Source organism: Corvus hawaiiensis, chromosome 13 (assembly GCF_020740725.1).
Source record: "Corvus hawaiiensis isolate bCorHaw1 chromosome 13, bCorHaw1.pri.cur, whole genome shotgun sequence".
Lineage (NCBI taxonomy): Eukaryota > Metazoa > Chordata > Aves > Passeriformes > Corvidae > Corvus > Corvus hawaiiensis.
Genome location: NC_063225.1, coordinates 7496723 through 7518241, shown reverse-complemented (window position 1 = coordinate 7518241; position 21519 = coordinate 7496723). Strand labels below are relative to the sequence as shown.

Genomic DNA, 21519 nt, shown 5'->3' with positions numbered 1-21519 from the left:
GTGTAAATACACATGAAACAGGCACCCACCACGGCAGGAGGAAAAGTCACCCCCTGGGTCACTGTGCTCCGGCTCTCACCATGCACTGACCAAAACACCAGGAGCAAGCAAGCAAATTAATTCGTTTGAACTAAAGACCACCAGAAATTGCTACCAAGAGGCTCTCCTTTAAGGCCAAGGGTGGTCACAGAGTCCATCCAACCTCCCCACAGGAGGGCCTCTCTGGTGGCAGGGGAGGTTGGACACCTACATGATCAAACTGGAAGTCCCAGCTTCAATTCCAAAGGCAGTCTTGAAAACTCCCAGCACCGGGGTCTGTTTTCCTCAGACAAGCAGCAGCTGAAGTTAATAGGAAAGCACAGACACACAATGTGTCCCCATCAGGGTTTGACAGGAGACTGTAAAAGAATCAGAAGCAAGGGTTAAAAAAAATGCCTAAAGGTCAGCAGGCTGCTTATGTGAAGAAAACAACAAAAAGAGTCTTCTTAGAAAAGCAGTGTGCATTTAAGAAAATAGAAATGAAAACTGAAATTATAACATGCTCCAGATTTTCCCACAACCATCCAATTATTGTACAATGGAGCTTTGCAGCAGTAGTGTAGCCTTGCAAAAGGTCAACTCCATCTGTGTTCTTTACAGATTATGTTTATGAATAGTCAGTTAATCAAAACTTAAGGAACTTACTTCAGGTTTTTTCCCCAAGTGTGAAAATTGAAGTTGCATCTAATGTTCACCTGCTTGAAACTATTCCAGACAAAACAGCAGTGATCCCAGGAAAACCCATCCAAATTTCCATCACACACAGAACGCAAGGGGATCACATCACTCCAAATATCCACTTAGCCCAATAAGCTGCCTCTAACTCTGACCAAAAACAGATGCTCAGGGAAAGACTGTAAGATCAGGAAATCATGCCGTGATTCTGCCTGCAAAATAATCTCCTGGTTTCCAGGAATCTCTGATTTAGGAGCTGCTTTAGCTAGAAATTGTATCTGCATCTTTGTGATTAACAGCCCTGGTGTACTTTTTCTCTATTAATTCGCCAAACAACTTTTAAAGTTCATTTATATCTTCAACAACAGGAAGACATTGGAGTAATGAGTTCCACTGATAAATTATGCTTGTGTGAAGCAGAAGCATAATTTAGCTATGGAAGAATTTTTTTTTTTTTATTGAAGAGGACCTTAGGAAAAAAAATCTTTGAATCCTGCTCATTTATTCTCACCTCTTTAACATCTTGAGTTATGTGAAATTATAAATAATTGTTCTCTGTTTACTCCACATCACTCAAGATTGTTCCCACTTCTGCATTCTCCTCTCTAATGATCTCTCTTAATTGAAAGAAAGGTTCATTCAAGGAACCTGGTTAATGTTACACCATCCAAACATCTGAACTGGCACACACCACAGGCTTTTTTTTCCCCTAAGATAATTGATTTGTCTGAATATATAATGTAGTGCAAAACAACCTAAGTTCAAAACCATCTAGGAGTGTTTCAAGAAAAGGTAATTAACATCTTATTTTCTACAGTCTTTACAAATATTTTACCAAGTGATTTCTAAGTTGAAAGAATAGTTTAAAGGGTTTGAAAATTACCTCTGGCTGTGTAGCTTTTTAAAGGACTGAAGTTTTTGATTAAGAAAAATTTGTAATTCCTAAATATTTAAAAAAAAATTATAGCAAGACCCTCCTTTATATCACTCCAGAGGAGCTTTTTGATGAGTTAGTGTAAATACAATTATACTCCTGCAAGTGTTTACCCTGGCACAGTGAGGCACGTGGCCACAGGGGTGCCAAAAGTCAAGTTTGCCTTAGGAGGTGACACACTCAGGGCAGGACAGACAGACTGCACATCCACAGTGCCTTGCAGCTCACAAGATACCCAACATCCAGGGAAGATTGAGAACATCTAACAGAAACAGTCTCCATCAATGAGGATTCCTTACTACTGATCCCTAAATTGGACCAAATACATCTGCCCACGCAGTAGTCAACCCAGTCTGTCGCTATGCTGGTAAACCTGTAGCTACACCCAAGCTAATTTCTCCAAGGCAGAAATTGCCAGGGATATAAAAAGGTGATCAATCATTCAATCTAACGTGGGACACTTGGCCCAGTTTCTCTTATCATTCTTGGTCTTCATTAGAACCCTCACACACAAGATGATGGGGACTAAATCCTTACGTGGATCACAGTGGAATACACAAAGAAAGCCTTGATATTGAGACACATAAATTGCCTGAATATGAATATTCCATCTGGTTCTATGACTTCATTTTACAGCACCAACAGCTTAGGCAACAGAGGTGCACTCAGGATCAGCTGTTATGCTGATATGCAATTTAAAATCAGAGTTCAAGGCACTCATGGTTCCAACATCCTCACAATCCTGCAACGACCAGTTAAGCCTTAAGAAACAGGTCCCTTGGACCCAGGGAACATTTAACTGCTTAAGTTAAATAGGAATAGATTGAAGAAAAATGTTCTTTTTCTTATAAATAATCTTCTATGCAAGCATGTTATCTAATAAGTACAACTGGAAGTAAAATGGGAATGTGGGAAGAGTGCCAATGTAAATCCTCCAAATCTGAGGAAATTGGGAGCAATTTTCCACTCAAGGGTGGAAACAACACAGAGGAAATGCAGAGCATACTTAGCATGCTTTGCTCTCCTCTGCTGAGGTAAAGCTTCCCTCTCCCCCATGCCCAGGCAGAGGGACCCCAGCCAAATGGAGGTGGTGAGACCCCCCCACTCTCTGCAGTTTGGGAGACTGGAATTCAAACCCCTATATTAAAATTAGTTCATGGTATAGGTGATGGTGAACAAACAGATAAAACTCAAAATTCTCACAACAAAGTGACAGCACAAGTGCCCACATCCTGCCTGAATTTGACAGCCACTGGTGGGGGCCTCATGGCAGCCTTCAGCTATCCATGAGAAATTAAACATGAGATGGGCAAATCTGCACAGTGTAGACTAAAGGAGCAGAAGAAGACACTCAGTATTGCCTGGAAATGTCAGCGGGAGCAACCAAGAAGCTTCTGGGGTGAGGTTTATCCCCTGTTCCAAGCCCACTCCCACCACACACACAACAGGACTCCAGCTTCACCACAGACAGTCCCAAATCCCAATGAACTTCAACATCCAAAATGCAATCAATATTCTCCCCAGGAGTATTTTTTTGCCTGAGCAGGTACATTTTTTAACAATCATCTGTTCAAATAAGAGGTGCAGTTAGTCCAAAAGCAGCTGCTTATATCACCAAATGCAAAAGACACTGGGGAAAAAAAGCCTGCAGTGAAATTGAGCCAGTTATGGTTCTAATTACCTTGAATGCCATGATAAGCAACACTTCTAGCACTGTTACAGCCTCATACACTGTCCCGGGAGGGGATGATTACAGGAATCCCTGGGCTGTTTCGACACCCACCTTCCTGTCACTGACAGCGATGCCCCTGCTCATGCCCTTGTTTATAATTGACACCTTAAATCCACACATCTACAAACTATCCTATAGCTTCTTTAATATAATCAAAGTTAAATTTGTCTTAACAGCACAAAATTTACCATTCCTATTTTTTAAAAAGTGCAAAAAATTTTAAGAAATAAAATGAAAATTTCCTATCTGCACTATTCGATTTTTTTCTTTCCACAGGTACAGCAAAGTGAAACTTCACATACTGAATCCATCTTCAGGCTACAGCACATGCAGGTTTATTTGCTTTGTGATAAGCTATTTTATGATGGCATTGAACAGCAGCAAGAAATCAAACAAGTAAGATTATTACCCAAATACACCCATTCATCCTGACAGCTAAATCGACTCACTCAACAGTATCATCTTCTGAGAATTACTGCAAAATACATGACAAATTCTACAGTTTAATCACAGTAAATTAATAGTAAGATATCCAGGTGAGAACTTCTATTTTCTTAATGCCATGTAGCAGTAATTCGGCTTTCAGTGTGCTTTACGCAACTGACTATCATAAAACTACGGGCACCAACTGGATCCTTGCCAGTTGCCATAGTTGTGCTAGGCGAATATCAATGAAAATTCACACTATTTCTCATTACAACCGCATGAACAGCTCTTTTTGAAAAAAAGAACTACGCCTTACACACCGCTTTTCCCTCAAAGTACCCTTAAAGCAACTTCTCTATGTCAATTCACTTGTGTGAATGTTCCACTCTGTTGTTTGTTTTTAGTTTAGGGATTGTTTTTAATTACTATTAAGTGGCTTATTTATTTAGTCAAAGTCAACAGCCGACCAACTGAATTTCAGTCAGCAAGTGCACATGGGGATGCATCGGTTCAGTGAGAGTTGGCTGAGGAAGGAGAGAATTTCTCACGCCAACGGCAACAAAAAGAATTATTCACACAAGGTGCGAGTCCCTGGAGCAGCATCACTAAAGCGACACACAGCAAAAAGCGAAGTAACCCCGAGCCTCCCACGGCAAAGTTAGTTCTGTGGGGTGCCTGGGGATGCACGAACAGCGAAACAGCGGGAGCAACTGAGATGGCAGAAAACGGGAGAAACCCGCCAGATCTCAAAAAAAAAACCCAAAAAACCAAAAAGCCAAACAAACAACAAAACAAAAACCCCAAACTATACAAGCACCCGGCCCGAACGCGCCGGGCTGCCCTGTCCAGCTCCCCGCGGCGCGCAGGGAGGACGGAGCGCGGTCCCTTTACCTGCCGGCCGGGCCGGGGCCGCGCCGCGCCCGCAGCCGCCCATCGCCTCCCGCCGCCGGGGACTCGCTCCGCCGCCCGCTCCCGGGCGGGCACGTGTGCCTGTGCCCGCTGTCACCGCCGCCCGTCCCCGTCCCCTCCCGCCTGCCGGGGCGGTGCCGCCGCCGGCGCCTCCCTGCGCGCTCCGCCCGCCCCCGAACCTCCGGGGCTTCCCGCAACCCGCCCCCGCCGGCATCCGCTCCGCACCGCTTCCCCTGGGCATCCTCCTGGGGCATCCCCTTGGAGCGTCCCTCCTCGGGTCCTATGGCTCGGAGCATCACCATCCCCTCTCGGACCTGCATCCTGCCCGCCCACTCCACACCAAGAGCAAAGCACCGAACTCCCACCGCCCACTCCCACCAAACCCAAAACCCCAGGGACATCGGGAATGGTGGTGGAAGAGGGCAGGGGACTGGCAGCACTGCCCTGGAGAGCCCTGGGTGAGGGTGGAGCTAGGAAGGAAGCTATGGGAATGGCGACAGGCCAAGGGAAATATAATCAACAGCAGCACTGCTGCCACGTAACACTTGTTCTTGGCTGCATCTCCCAACACGTTTTATTGGCAGCATCTCCAGGTGCCTGACGAGGGAGCCAAGGACTGCAGCCGCGTTCCAGGCAAGGAAACTGAGGCAGGATTGGGTAAGGTGACATGCTTACCTGGCATGGCTGCAGCCGAAACATGGTCCTACGCATGTTTCTTCATGAGTTTGCCACAGCGTGGAAAGGCAAACACCTCCCAAAAGCACCTGCAGTGCCAGGTTGTTTCTGGAGCACTCCGGGTCAAACGCCTTCCCGGGGAGCTCACCCAGCCACCACTCCCACCTGCAGTGTCCAACTTCCCTTGAGTGTGGTATCACTACAGGAGGTGCAGAGCAACGAGATGGGGAAAGACAAGCTTGGTGATGGAACATATTTACATTCCATGCATATCATTCTGATCAGAAATTACACCTTGTCTACGAGCGTAGCTGACGTAGTGACACCCATCTCTCACCATTGAGTGAAACTTGGTGGTGCAACCACACTGTGCCATTGCAAAACAGAAATTGTCATGGCCATGTGGTAAGGGTTTGTCACAGTGCAAAGAATTGTTCACTAACAATCAAATAAAAACGATTATTCATACATAAAAGCCATTACTCCAATCCTTTCAACAAGATCTGGAGATGAAGAATTCACACCTATGCACAGTTCCATATGGATCCACAAAATGAGGACCAGGAGCCATCAGTTCAGGACATCAGGGAGATTATTGCTTGAACACGTGAGCAATTTTAGAGGAACAGGAAAAAAAACTGGCAATGCTTTATTTTGCCTCCTGACTTAAAGGTCATGTTTGAATGGCCAGATCCTGATGTTCCAGCACATGCTCAACAACAGCACTGATTACTGCAGACAGTGTTATAAGTATACAGCAACTCCTAAAGTGCAGAAACCTTCACAAAGTATGTGTAAATGCTGAATAGGACAGTTTTACTCTGCTCATGCAATCAAAAATCTAAGGGGAAGTTGGCTGAGAACAGAAAACTAATCAACAACCTCAGCTGAAAACAGAGAAGAAGGCAAGCTTATGCCACTAATGTTTTTGTCTTCCTTTCATCTAAACCAAGAAAAATATCAGCTCCAGGTAATTAGATAAGTTTAGAACTAAAGCAAAAGAGTCTTTAAAATACTTTTCTCTTAGGTGTGTGATCCCACAAAATGTGTATCAAATAGAGTTCTGTGCATGTTTTATCAAGGGCTGCAGCCAAGAGAGAAAAAACTGTAAACATGCCCAAAGGCAATCTAATAAAGGTGGCTGCTGATTTCTGGAGTAACAAAGGGAAGCAGCTTGTGTGTGCCTCTGCCAAAATAAAACAGTGCTCCTTAGATGCAACAGGAGAAAGAGATACAGAAATTAAATTCTCATAGCCAATATCCACCCAAATGAGAAAAGCTTGCCACGACTTAGTGGCAATAAAGAGATAAATTGATTAACTGTTACAAGATTACCCAAATATGGGCTCTGCAAAACATTAGCTTGAGAAATTTTCTTGTCTTAGGCATCATGTAACTGTATTAAGGATGCTGATAAGGCTGCAGAATGCTGAATATCAAGTTCTTTGTTACTTCACTGCTAACCAAGAAAAGAAAGGGAGGAGAGTACTGGGAAGATGCTTGGGATAGGAACTTTACATCACTGGCAGGCTAAGGGGAAGAGAAGGGGAAATGTGAAACTTTGTAAATGTCACAAAAACATCAATGTGAGGGTATTCTATGAACATATCCAATGTAATCTGACATCATCGAGAGGCAAGATATGCATTATTATAGCAGTAAGTCATTAAGTATGACTTAAAGATGAGCACTAATTAAATCCCCCTGTAGAACACATTGTCAAAAAATAAAAAAGGCTCAGTAAAAAATACAGCAAACAGAAGCATTTCAGCATGAGAAATTTAAATGTGTATATCTAAACAAGATTTCTGGTTAGCTTTCCATACTCACAAGGAGCCACTGTACACTTTCTGTTCATGCACACAAGTGTTTTTCTTCTGGATTTTATTAAGGATGTCATTATCAATTCCTGTGAGGGAAGAGAAAATATATAATTAAGAACCATAGTTGGCGTTATCAAATCCTACTCATCTTTTGTGCGAATATCTCATTTTCTCAGAAGGGAAAGAAGAGCTGTCTTCTCAGCAAAGAAAAAAAATCGCAACTTTTCTTCCTTGCCTGCATTTTCTCACCCTGTATTCTGACTGCTGAAAGAAAAAATGACCTAATCAGCCTTTACCAAAAGCTGGCCAATGTGGATCCATGTGAGGCTGCTGAAAATAATGGCTTTAGCTCCTTTCCTAATTACAGGTTCAGCTTCAACCTTTCAGAGAGGCAGCAAGTGAAGCTTTAATATCCAGCCCACCCCTCTGCACAGCCTGTTTGCAGCAGCACTTCTTCAGGATTATGAGGAAGAGACATGAGAGCACAGGGGCACAGGGAGATCAAATCACAGAAGAAAACAGTCATATAATGGTTTGAACTGAAAGGGACCTTAAAGCTCACCTAATTCCAGCCCCATGCCCTGGGCAGGGACAGCTCTAACGAGACCCAGTGGCTCAATGCCCCATCCACTTCAACACTGGCCTTGGACACTGCCAGGGATGGGGCAGTCACAGATTCTCAGGGCACCCTGTGCCAGGGCCTCATCACCCTCACAGGAAAGAATTTCTTCTGTATATCTAACCTAAATTTCCCTGCTATGTAGGTTAAAACTCCTTTTCCTGACCTCACTGGTAATGTATCTGGTAACAAGTCTTTGGAGCTCAATCAAGTTAAAAGCTTGTCAGTAATTCCTCCTCTTATCTCACCTACAAGTAGAAGGTGTTCACTGGAAGCACCACCAGAAGCTTTGAAGATGGCCTTATCAGGATTTTGAGCTGTTCTGTTTGCACCCACCTGTTCACCACCAGCTTTACTGATGTGTTTACAGCGCTTGGCTTGACAGATTGCTTGGGATATTTCTGAGCCTGGGACACAACCCCTCTCAGGTATGCAACTGATAAAGACTTTTCAAAACCCCAAAGTGAAATCTCCTGCAAGAGTTATGTCTTATTTCTTTTGGACAAGTGGGTCCCAGAGACCTGGTGACCCCAAGACACAGAATTACAAGTCCTTAAGTTGCAGCTCATTTTCCTTTCAGCTGAGCACCTGGTTTACAGGCAGAATTTGGAGCAGGACCAAGGGTGTGCTTGCTCTCCAGGTCTTTGAGTGTTCAGCCATTCCCAGAACACAAACTAAGCCAACTGCAAGGTTTAAGCCTTTCTGTGCAATTGCACAAATAAATGCACTCAAGACTTTAGGAGACTTAAGCACATTGCTAGTCTGGAATTAATAAATAAATAATGATAATTAGTTATGGCTTGACTACTCGCTTTCAGCTCCAACAGGTTACCTTGAAAAACCAGATATTTTTAATCCCACTTAACATCACTATGATTCACCTTATCACTTAAATGCGTGATACATTCTTTAGGGCTGGATTCTCTGCTCTGAAATGTCACTAACCATTTTTTTTGTCTGAACTGAGGAAATGCCACATGGGCAAACCTGAGCTTAAACTTCAAAGAAATGAAACCATCACAGCCTCAAGCTTCCTCTTCTCTCTTGTTCAATCCCATGCCTGTGTTTGTGTGCAGCTTCACCATTTGAACAGCACTGACAACATTTCCATCAGCTGTACCTGGTGAGAAAGAACAAAGATGTGAGACAATTGTTTCAACCACTCAGGATTCATTATTAGCTTTTAAAAGCCATTTAAACAGGCTGTATTTTGTGACAGAAGTTATAATTCAGAATCTATGCAGTCGTTTTCCTGACAATCCATTGAGGAGCAATGCTGGGGACTGTTTCTTGTGCAAACAATGAGCTTTTAGAGCATTTGAAAATTCAGCTTCTGATTCATCCCAAGAGTAGAGCAGAGCTGAGCAGTGGATCTGTGGGCTCCTGAGACCAGCTGACAACTTGTAGAACAAAAGTGTAATCAGGGATTTAAATAAGGGATTGTATCCAGGAATCTCCAAGGAATTTACCAGCATTAATCAATGCATCCTCATGCATCTCAGAAGTATTGTCAGAAAAAAGGCTGATACGAGCAAAGTTTCTGTTTGATGGTTGGCTCAGGGTTAGATGACAAACCAGTGACAGTCAGGAACAAAATATGAAATTTTGATCCTTCCAGTAATATCAAAGTGTTTGGTAGGGGAGGAAATGATGAGTTTGGTTTGGGTTTTGTGCTTGTACTTCTTGAAAAAGGAAAACTGGACCCTGGTGCTTGCAGCTCCCAGCCCCAAGCTCTTACCAGAGTGAGACATTTGGTCCTTGGAATAGGTGAGGTTGGCACCTCACAAGCTGTGGAGGATCTGGGCAATGCCAATAAGTTATGAACACATGGCTGGAAAAATGAAAAAAAAAAAAAGAAAAAAAACCAGTCTTTCAATATTTTTGTAAAATTTTCCCTGAATATCCTCTCCCCATTCCTTCAAGCACAGAGTTATTAAAAGCTGATTATTGGTGTACCATGACCCCTGCTTTCTCACAAAGGGATCCTCCTGGGAAGAAGATACAAATACAAACTAGAGATTAATAGTGTGTTCCAGACTTAGTTGTGGATCTAGAAAATAGAGCACGGAGCTGGGAGTGAATGTAAGAATGAGTTTTACTCTCTTCCAGACTCTACCAAGTAAGGTATTATTTTCCTTTATGTCCATTTGCAGAAAAATGCACATTCAACAGCGTATTTTCCCACCTTGAACCATGCCTGTTGGAACTGGCATTTGCTCATAAATTGTGGTCTGGGGTAGCTGAAGGAAGATAGTTACACACACAGGTTTTAACACAGCAGAGTTTTCAACTATGTTTTCTAATAATTGATAGCTAAACCCTGAGCTTTATATTCCCCACAACTGACTCAGGAAAAATAGCTACTTGCTTTTTTATTTTTGCTACTCTTCATGTTTTGGGGGGGGTTATCACTTTATTATAGCACAAAACTCTCACTAAGCTGAAATCCATAGCCTGGAACTGGAGCACAGCAGATCCCATCCCTGTTGGTTATAGATATTTCCAGTACATTGTTTAATCAGAATAACATAGAACTACTGACACGAAGGGATATTAGTCTTGCACATACTCCTAGATGTTGAATGAGTTGTTCAATATTAAAGTTCCTGGATCAGAACAAGTATTTACATGTAGGCATGGCCACAGATCTACTTAGAGCCTCACCTACTGTTGCTCTCCAAGTGTTATCCCAAGAGCAAATAGACAGACTTTGTTTTACAGAACACTGACCTATGGACTCTTTAGTCTTTTAAATTCAATTACTTTTTAATATTAGAGACCCAGAAATTACCGAAGGTGAGCTGAGAGCTATCATAACTAAACCTAACACAGTTTGAGAATGACAAGCTAAAGGTGACAAGCCTGCAAAGCCAGGCCAAGTGTCACATACATCCTTAGAGCCGCCAGTAGATAGATCCCTAAGGGTCTTGATGGAATTGTTAAAGCCTATCATGCTTCCCATGCATGGACAGCTGCACTTGCCGAGGAGGTTACCGATTCCATCTGCACACTGCCCCCGTGCCAAACATTATCACACACAGACCTGTCGGCAGGGCTGCAGCTGTGAGATCTCATTAATCCTCTTCTGTCAAAATAAACTGCACTATCAGAACCCTGTTAATTAAACTCGTTCACTTTCCTCCCTTGGCTGCTGCAGACATGTCCTAATTACTTCGTTTAGGAGCATCTCTAGTCTCTACATCCCTCTCCTGTTCTGAGTTGCTCCAAGAAGGCTGGAGATGACTAAATCTGTAGGAAGGATAATAAAACTCCCGAAGCAAAGCACAGTTCCTATACTTCAGTGTGATATGATCAGAAATGCTAAAACCCAGCAGTGCCCACAAGCAGGCCCCGTTTGGACACATGCCAGGTGTGATCAAAGGCTACTAGCACAGCACAGCACAGCACAGCCCCTCACCCTGCTCCCAGCCATTGTTCTCCAAGACAGCAATTCCTAACAGGAGAGGTGTTCTGCAGAGGGGGTTGACAGGCTTCAAAGCAGGTCTGTCATCCAGGCAATCTTCAGAACAGCCTGAGAGGAGGGCAGGAAATTGTGTCAGGAAATGATGAGAATAACTGCCTATTTTTGTAACTATGGATTTGTTGGTACTGGATCATTCCACTGATCCATCAATTTCCCTGCCCTGCCTCTGTCAGGGACCAGTATTTGTCAGAGCTGAGGAAAGTGGAAACCCGACAGAAGGCATAGGGGCAATTGCACAATGCTGGAAGTTCAGGGAAATTGTCCTCAGCAGCTTCAGGAGTGGTTATGTTTGTAAATGAAAGCTCAATACCCAGGAGCAATTATTCTAGCTGTGTTTTTCCTACTTCGCCAGTCTGCGTGCTCCAGAATATAAACAGGAATACTGAATTACAGTAACTGGTGACTGACTGTTTCCCAGCAAGGCCAGTGGGCTCTACTTCTCATTCTCTTGGCTTGCTGTGAATCAGATCTGATGATTTCCCAGCCTACCTAGGAAAACCTATCAGTGATGCAAAGCAAAGAGTTCTCTCTGTGAAAAGGTGAAGATCTGAGGTTACTATAGAGAGTGTTGGTGGAAGAGACACAGGGTGGAGCGTGAAGTGCTGGGGTAAGGCCTCAGCTGCTATGATTTAAAACAGCCCCTGGGGCTGCTCTAATTTACTTTGGAGCCTTTCCTAGAACAAGGTTGAGCATTTTACAGAGAAGGCATGAAACACAAAAGCCTTTTGCACAGGCAAAACCAAATGAAACAATCCCTAGGCACAAGTTTCAAATCCCTCCTCTTTAAAAGCCCAGGTGTTTGACTGGGAGTTTAAACCCTTGCGTAAGTCAGGCCAGGTGGAAATCCCACCTCTGTGTACACAGCTATGTTCCCTTTCCTCTGAGTTTGACAGAATTCAGCTTGAGTGTAGATAATTAGGGGGAAAAAAAGCACAGAGCAGCCTCTGATATAACATAAAAATAAAAAATGGGTGAATTTGAGGTGTAGAAGCAAGAGGTAGCACTTAGCTTTGAGAGCACTTGTTAAAATTCATCTTCCACATGTCTGAGTTGTTTATGGAAGATCACCACAGCTATTCAGCCCAGATAAACTACAAGAGCCAGTCTGGAGATTTATGGCACTGCAGCCTGAAAAAACACCACCTAATTCTTGTCTTAGCAGTTTGGGGCTGATATAAAATAAATATGTATAACACAAGTATTTTGAGCCTGCCTCCCTGATAAACCCAAAAGGTTTTAAATATAAACCTAGGGACCAGGTGGGTGAATGAGCACTAAAAGTTGAGTGATGTTTCTAGGTAACAGCCAGAGCTGACAGCCAGCTGCTTTATACATCCAGCTTCAGCACAGCTGATAAGAGATAGGCAGGCATCAATAAGTTGGGAATAAAGGCATATTCTGCTTTGCATAGGGATATGAATGAAGGTTTTAGTGCAGAATGGCCAAATCCAATTATGTCTGTACATTTACCATCCTCAATACATAGAACTAAGATACAGCAAAAGAAAACAGAGGAGAAAAACAACCTGTTGAGTGTGGGTGTTTTACAGGGTTTTGTAATGCATAGCATAATGTATGAATTTTTATGGCATTTCTATAAGTCACACGGCAAGATGTTTCAAAATTATGTATCTTTTAAGCATCTTGTTGTTAATTTTCTTTATAAGTCTCCAATTGATGCAAATAATTTAGTGTTGAGAAAGACTAAGCAGCCATGTTGGGAGAGGTTTGGTTGTTCAAAACCCAGGATTTTTACCACTATTGGAGTGCAGCCTTAGCACCAAAATATCTTATTTTTACTAAATCCTGGAGACGACTGATGCAATTCCATTGTTTGTCTAGTTCAGCGGAAACCAGGGCTCCAAATCGCCCAAGGTTCTGGGGAAAGTATTCCCTCATGTTAACTTTTAAAACTTTCTTTCACCACAGACAGCATTTCCATGTTGCAAGCTGTGATCTAGCAGCCGATGAAGGAAGTTGTGACACGACTCCTCTTACACCAGGGGAAAACACCAGAGCATTTTACTTTCCTTTTAACCCTCATGTGCAGTTTTTCAAGCCACTTTCTGGGTGATGGGAGAGGAGGAGGAGGAGGAAAGGGGGAGAATTGTCCAGCAGTAACAAAATAGGTTAAGGGCTTACAGCAGGCAAGCAAATCACACCACATCTCCTCCTTGCTGGAACCACACAGCAGTCGAGGCATTCCTGGCAGCCAGCTGCTGCTACAGCCTGCCTCCACCTATGTTTTATGAAGGACTAAAGAGAGCAATTCTGTGGGATCAAGGAAGAGAGGAACCAACACAGACCATTTGCAAATCAAGTCTCTACTGGGAACAAGTTGATGGGAACTTAAACATCTTTTTCACACCGCAGAACAAAAACTACACTGGTGTATATCTGCCTGAATTTAGTGCTAGAAAGAGTCAAATGATGCCAGTCAAACATCCACATAAATGCCAATCAGCACGTACTATACTCAATATCCTTGAACTTCGAACAGTATAATTCACCAGGCACCAGCTGGTGAGTGCTTTTATTTGTTTTCCTATGAATATTCCTTTCTAAGAGATGAGACACTGTGTTCTGCTGAAGGCCAAATGTGAAATTATAATTGCAATGATGCCTAAGTGGAGCAAACTGGGAATCCTTCCAGACTCTTATTTTGAAAACATGCAAGTAAATTGGAGAGTTAGAGAGGCAGCCATGGGGAGAAAGGGGGTATGTACTGGGAAAAGGAAACAGATAGTTGTTTGCTTGTAAAGTACAAGTTCTTCACCCTACCACCAGTAAACACCTTAAAATTTAGTATAGGAAAGAAGATTTGCAGTCAAAAGCAACCCTAGAATAGTAGAACAATCCAGAGGGATGTCCACAATTTTTACTTGCTATCCCAGATGCCACAAAATGCCCTTGGTACCTTAGGACCAACCTACATCAATTTCATAGGAGATCACAAGCTATAGAAAACAGAGTTCTGCAGAAAAACATCAGATAAAAACATCAAGAATATTTTATCTTCTTCTAGATTCCTTTAACAGGAAGATATTTTAAACATGAAGATAGTAACTGGGTAAAAATAGTAGATAGTCCCTGAAAACAGACCCTTATGCCACATTAGAATAGAGACTCTAAAGGTCCATGCCAATAATGGTACCAAACCCTCCAAAAGCGAGCAATATTCTCTGGGCAATCCCTGAAATATTTTCCATGCCCAGCCTGGCTCCCCTTACACCAATTCTCTGCCTGTGGCCAATACTCCAGAATGTTCCATAACTAGATGGGGAAGACACATTCCAAGACTGATATAATCCTGATGGAAAAGCAAAGGTACTCTGAGCAAAAAAAACCAAAACCCTGAAATGAGCATGTATTCAGCACCCAAACACTTACCTGTTCCACCTGGCAGAAGGGAGAGGACACAGCTTCAAGCATCCAGGACATGGGGGGACATGCAGGAACAGAGAGCTCCACTGCTCTGGGACAGCACATGGGGAGTTAGTGCAAAACATTACAGCGCCTTTTCATACTGGTGCAGTTGAACTTCATTAATTAGGAGATGCCTTTAAGGTTACCCTCCCACTCCCTCTCATCCTGTACTCAAGCACCCAACACAGATCTTCCTGCCCCCTTCACCGCCTTTTGCTAAACAATTGCATTCTCAGGAGACAAAAGACTATTCTAGAGCCTTTTCTTCTCCCAGAGTTCTCACAAGATTCTTCCCAAATAGCCTGGCCTGTGAGTTCTGCTTTTCATTCAGCTCTGGAAACCCTGGGTTTCAGCAAGACTCTCCCACTTTGCCTGGTTTTGCATCACTTGGAAAAACCTGAACTGGTTGCATAAATTTGAGTGGCTATTTTGGCTGACACAAGCTGACAATCAGGTCTGCCTGAACCCTTCTCCTCTGTAGCTGTGAAAGCGAAGTTGAGCATCAACAGCCTTTTAAACACTCATTTAATAGGTCTGGTCAGCAGAAGGGGACTCTGCCTCCCCCCCAGCTCCCTTCAGATGCTCCTGCACCTTGCTACTCACTCAGCTCAGCCCACCTGGGATCAGCTCCCTCTGCCACAGCTTCCAATGGGGTAACCACTTCCAGCACTGAGATGTGACCTGGATCACCTGGGAACAGGAGTATTTTCCAGTATCTCAGCTCTATGGGGAGGACCTCACTGGTCATGTCATAGGGTTCATTATGGTTTCCTCAGCTCACACCTTCTCAATAGAATTGCTGGTCTTGCCCTGGTTCCCAAAGACAGAGCAGATTAACTAGGTCGGGTGGGGATTCTTACAAAGCAAATCACTTCCCACCTGAGGAAAATTTCCTTTCTAAAAATTGTTTATTAATATTTGGGTTGAATTTTTCTGCCTAAAAATGGTGCAAGGTGAAAACATTTCTCTTTCTTGGTTCTCAATGCATGGGAAACAAACCCACATGGGCTACTGCTTCTTTTGCCTTTATGAATATTTCACATGGCTGTATTTTACATACCTTTAAACCTTTGTGAGAGGGAGTGGAAATGCTGAGAAAGTCTGATACAGCATAAACCTTCTTAAATCTTACCGACTGGCTCTAATTTGTGGCCTATCCAAAGAGCAATTCTTGCACAACCACCACTTTTTGTGCTTTTAGAAGAAATAGTGAAAATTTGCATGGGTATCAAATTTGTCCCACTATTTTTCAGAGAAATGAAATCTAGGATTATTTTATTTAAAGGATCAAAGTGTCATATTTCCAGAAGGAAATAAACTTCCTTTAAGAGTCTGAACTAAAAAAAAAAAAAAAAAAAAAAGGAAAATCCAGAGCAAAGAATGAAGTGTAATCTAAAAGTGAAGATTACTACACTGATTTTCAAAATTACAACACTAAGAATGAAGAATGAAGGAAAATGCTGCTTCTTTACAAGTCTATCACTCTTAACAGCTCATATATCAATGATGTACACTGACAATCTTGTTTCTAAGACTGGTAGTTAAATAGAAAATATCTTTAGGAATTTGCCAAATTTCATTACAAAAACCTAAAATGATCTTTACGAGGACTCAACTTAATCAAAACTGGGAAAGTTATTTTTATACCACTAGAAGAATTACAAACATCCTGTACAGACTCCAACATTCATTTCCTCCAATAGCTATTGCAAGTCAGAGACTTCAAGGATAAACCTTAAGAGCAGGGAAAACAGTTTCAGGAATAGTGCGTGCCCAGAGTTTAGCTGTGCTTTCAGTAAGACAGATCGACTTTTGAGTCATTCTTTTCCTCCATGCTATTCTTTATTCAGAGCCTGATGTTCCCATATGATTTAGTAAAGTTATAGAAAAGCATGAAATATTTCTCTCCAGTGTTGACAACACAAGACAGACTTGATGGAAGTCTCTCCTTCTCCTCCCCCTGAAATGAATGTTTCCCCTCTCTTCCTTTGCCTCTGTCTGACAGAGAGAAACCACATCACAGCCTTGTTATAGAATTTTATTTCCTTCTGGTTCTAGAAAGCCATGGGCTCTGTTGCATGTATAAGTGGATGTGTCAAATACATGTTTTCACTATTAACTGTATTTCCATTTTTAAATGGTCAGAGCATCTGAACTCTACAGTAAAGAAATAGCTGTTATGGAAAGAAAGCTCAGATTCTCCATTTGTTTGTCTTGCATAGGAATTGCTTTATACCCAAATTAAGTAAGGTTAAAAAGGTTTGTTAGCCTATATAATTAGCATCACCACATTTCTTCCACTTTCTTTACCATGGAACTTTATGCCATAGTACTCAGAACAGCACCACTCTTACATGAGGGAGCTAAATAGAAACACACCTGAAGCATCTTCCAGCATGAGGTTCCAAAGCCATTGGCAAAGCTGGTTTCTGGCTACCTCTACATTTTTGGCAAGGAAGGCCATTCCTGCAGTGTGCAGGCAGCAAATGGGCTTAGGCTGTCCTTGTCTCAGCAGCACAGAAACGCTCCTCCATTGTGGCTGCACTGCAGGTTTTACCCTCAGATGAGCTGGAAGGTCCAAACACTGGAGAGAGCAGGCCTGATGACAGAAGAGAAAAAAGGTACAGTGGATGAGAAAAGTGCAGCGGTGTAGCCCTATTACTGAATGGCCATTAAGTGTCAACAATAGAAATGGCAAAGACAGGAGGAAAAGCAAAGAAATAATCTTCTGGCTTGCTTGAGACACTAAAGGTGATCAGTTGATACTCAATAGATCGATGGCTTGGAGGATTGTATTCTGCAAGAAATCAATGCTGAATCTGAAAATCAGATGGATAACAAATGGATTTACAGAAATATCAAAAGCTTCAGCTCAAAGTGCATTTGAGGCATTGCTACTGTTCAGACTCCACAAATTATTCCATATCCTGAAAACTCGGCTTTCAAGACAGTCTCAGTTTACAGTGGCCTGGTGAGAAGGTGGATAATGTTCAGAAACTTTTGAGAGGAACTGAACTAGGCAATGTGGTACCAGGCACTTTCCCTCAGAACTTCATCGGGATCTCATCTGGGAATCTTATCTTTGCATGAGCTCCAAGTACTGTGATATTTGGGGTGGGGGAGAGGCCAGAAATTAAATCACAAGGTGACTAAATGAGACAAGGAGTTAAGCCCCTGGGAGACCCTGCAGAGCATGTGAAGCACAAGCCCACAGCTCTGAACACCAACTCACCCCCATCCAGGATTACTGCTCATAAACAGATCCCAGGGCCACATGCCAGCCAGGAAATACGCTCGCGGTTATGCAAACAGCCAGCAAAAGTTCAGAGAGCATGTGCAAGCAGGAATGACACCAAAGAACAGGATCTGGGCACATTCAGGGGAAAAGCCCAACCACAGACTGAGCTGATGGAACCGGGCCCTGGAGAAAGGGAGGTGCACACAGCTCACGCAACTCCTCTGTGCTCCAAAGCTGGCATCGTGCTGAGGGGGCTGAAAGTCTGACCACCACTTGAGGGAGGGAAATAAAAGATTTATCATAGAGGTTAAGAGTATACTTAGAAGAGGAAGAAAAACAGTGAGATGCGTGAAAATGTATCAGGTGAGGTCCAGAGTGTTGGTGCCATCTCCTGTAGGGGTGTTTGTACCTTCCCAAGAGCAGCAAGAGGCTGGTCAGGGATTCATCAGGCTTGCCTAGGAATAGGGTTGTAAGGATTGTGTTTAATTCCTTTCTCCAAAAGAATATACCTACCTTCCAGGGTTATCTCCACGGTCAGAGTAACCCTCCAAAAGCTATTTGCAGTGAAATGACTACAGATTTCATGCTAGAACATTTCATGTGCAAAGTATAGTGGAAAACCATAAGGAGTCTGCAGAGGGTGTGCCAGTGTTCCAGCCTTGTGTTCAGCCTCGAAGACAGGTAAGCATTAATTTTGATCAACAGCACCTTAAAGAAATTCCTGTTTCTAGACAAGGAGAGAAACCATAGAGATTTATGAACCAGAACATAAAGATCCATTTTGGGTTGCACTATTTTTCATTTATAATAAATGGTTAGAGCAAAAGAAAAGCTTAAAATTGCAATACGCTCTTTATTGCATCCAGCTGTTGTAAGCTGCAAGATAATTTATCTACATATCAGCTGTAGAACCATGAAATTGTTAAGGGTGGAAAAGACCTCTAAGATCATTGACTCCAGCCACTAACCCACCATGATGTTGAAGGCTTTACTACAGTCTGGGTGGACAACATCCCTTTCCCTCATCCACTGAGCAGGTCAGCTGGTCACAGAAGGAGATCAGGATGGTCAAGCAGGACCTGCCCTTCACAGCCTGTGCTGGCTGGGCCTGATGCCCTGGTTGTCCTGCAATCCCACTTGAGATGATCTCTCCATAAAATTCCTTGGCACCCACATCACTATGACAGATCTGTGCCTCAATTCTGGCAAACTTGTAAAGACAAGAGAAAAAAAGTATTAAACAGGTGCCTGGTGATTTGCAAGAGGTATAGCCAAAAGTGACAGCCTGTGCTCTGGGGGTACAGCACGTGTGTGACTGCACCTTGCGATACCCCTTCCTACAGGACAGGCATAAATCAGAGGGCTGAATCAGCCTAATGAGTCTAATGAGTCATTTCAACAAATTGTACTGCATTATTTCCTATTTAAACTAGTAAATTACTCCATCTATAGGAAATGGTGTCAATTGAGGAAGATATTCAGGTTGTCTCTAATCCACTTATGAGGAAGGCAAAAAAAATTGCTTCGGAGTTCACCCATCCGGTGGTACTTTGCCCTGCTTTCCTGCATGACCACATTCCTTCAAGCAAGTGCTCTCCCATTCTGCTCCCAGAGCCTCATATCTCACTTGGTGATTGCTTAGCAAACAGCTTCTCCTTTAACTAGTGTCCTATCCTAATTATGGCTGCAAATAATGAACAAGCATTTCCCTTCTGCTGAGCTGGGCACGCTACAGACACAGCCAACTTCTTTTCTTCTGGTTGCAAAGAAATTCCTGTCCTTCTAGACAAACAGAGAAACTATGAAGATTTTTGTACCAGGAGGCAAAAATCCATTTTGAACTGCACTATTTTTCTTTTATAATAAATGATTAGTTGCCTTTCAGCCCTGTCCGTGCTTATTAGTTATGGCTCAGGCCATGGGGCAGCAAGTGGGTTTGGAACCAGGACTAATACAGTTCTAGAGGCCTGTGATAAAACTTTGCTTTCCAGTCACCTCCCGAGGTATTTCCAGTGCAGTTTTAGGCAAGAGGCATTCAAACACTTGAAGACTTCATCCTGAGGGAAGTAGGCTCTTTAAAAAGATTAGGTTTCTTAGTTGTCCCTGGAGAAATCCTTAGCCACAAAAAGGAAGTTTTCCTTTGCCTCCATGCTTTTATTATTTACCTGTAATGGAAGGGTCCTTTCCTTGTTGCTTTTTATTCAGGCTTCAAGGATTGGTTAGGGGATGGTTTCATACGTGTTTGTAGACTCTAACAGGACCCTGAAGCTGTAATGACAATATGACAAGACTGAAGTAAAGCACATATGCTCCAAAGCCAGACTGATTTCTGCTATGCCTTTAATTCATCCTCAGAGAGAGGCTAAAAAAAAGTTTATTAATTTCCTCGAAAAACCATGCAACTCAACCAAAACTTACTAGAAGTGTCTAGAAAAGTTTGTGTCACTCCCACCCAGTCCAGTTCCTCCAGGAGCAAAGCACAAAAGGAATCGAGTACTGCTAGAGGTGAATCCCATCAGTCTTTCCCTGCAGCAGGATTTAGCTCAGTCAAGTATTAACACCTGCCAGCGTGGGCTAAAGCTCTCATGGATTCATTCCTGACGCTGCTCTGGGATGGGGAAGCCTGTTTGGATTTTGCTGCCGCACTGTGGCCATTGGGAGCAAAGATCTCAAGGCAAGATGCTGCAACTCTGACAACTCCACGGCTACAATCACAGATTCCAGCCCCTCTGTTTTCTTACACAAGTGGCTTATGTCGCTTATTTTCAGGCAAAATTAGATTCCTGCAGGAATGTCAGAATATCTGCAATTCTGCATCCAGTAAAAGTCTCTAATCAAGGGCACACCCTCACCCAGCAATGTGAGGGCAGTATTTTTTGCATCCTGTAGTCTCAAAAAAATACATTCAGTCCATTATAATGTCTATGAACACGTTTTACTGATAAATATTCTGTATTAGTTTGCATCATTTTGATAAACGACAGTGAACACAAGTACCAATTTCCCCCAGCACAGAATCAGGTGTTGAAACTCAGAAAAGCAGATTTATATATGTGCAAGATAGAGAAAACAACCCTCAAATTTAGCCACTTATTGACCAATGAAGGGGAAAAAATCAATTTTCACTGTGAGGTTATGCTTCTGCTTTGGCATTATCTATACTAGTAATGGTCTGAAGATGGAGAATTTCTTTACACTATTTCCCCAATTAAGAGGAAGAAATCTCTGGAAGCTTGGTCCAGCAGTATTACTGGACTCACTTGGTAAAACTAAATTACTTCATTGATCCTCACAGACATCCTCCTTCCTTTTAAAATCCATGTGAGAGGGAGGCATAAAGGCTGAAAAATTGAAGCCTAGATGTAGCTGAAAAACAGACTAGAAGGCTTGATTACATTTTCCATCAAGTTACCCTGGTTTATTGCATTGCAGCCCTGGAGAATTTGATTAGCAATTTCTCCTCTTCATTCATCCTCATGTCATCTGGATTTCAAAGCTCTGATCCGTATCTGCAAACATGCTAACACGGATCCCTGCTC

General features: G+C 42.8%; 1 protein-coding gene across 4 annotated transcripts in view; it reads right to left on the bottom strand.

Moving 5' to 3' along the window:
- Positions 1–8936, bottom strand: part of MCTP2 (multiple C2 and transmembrane domain containing 2) — a 122642-nt gene extending 113706 nt beyond the window's left edge. The window contains exons 1-2 of one of the 4 annotated variants that reach the window (XM_048317941.1): positions 8778–8936; positions 7221–7299 (exon numbers count right to left, since the gene is read on the bottom strand). The gene's annotated coding sequence lies outside the window, so the exon portion shown is untranslated. Of the gene's footprint in view, positions 1–250; positions 340–4697; positions 4740–5390; positions 5411–7220; positions 7300–8777 lie in introns of those variants that run through there. The other 3 variants (XM_048317944.1, XM_048317940.1, XM_048317943.1) reach the window with 3 other exon arrangements.
- Between the last annotated feature and the right edge of the window lie 12583 nt (positions 8937–21519).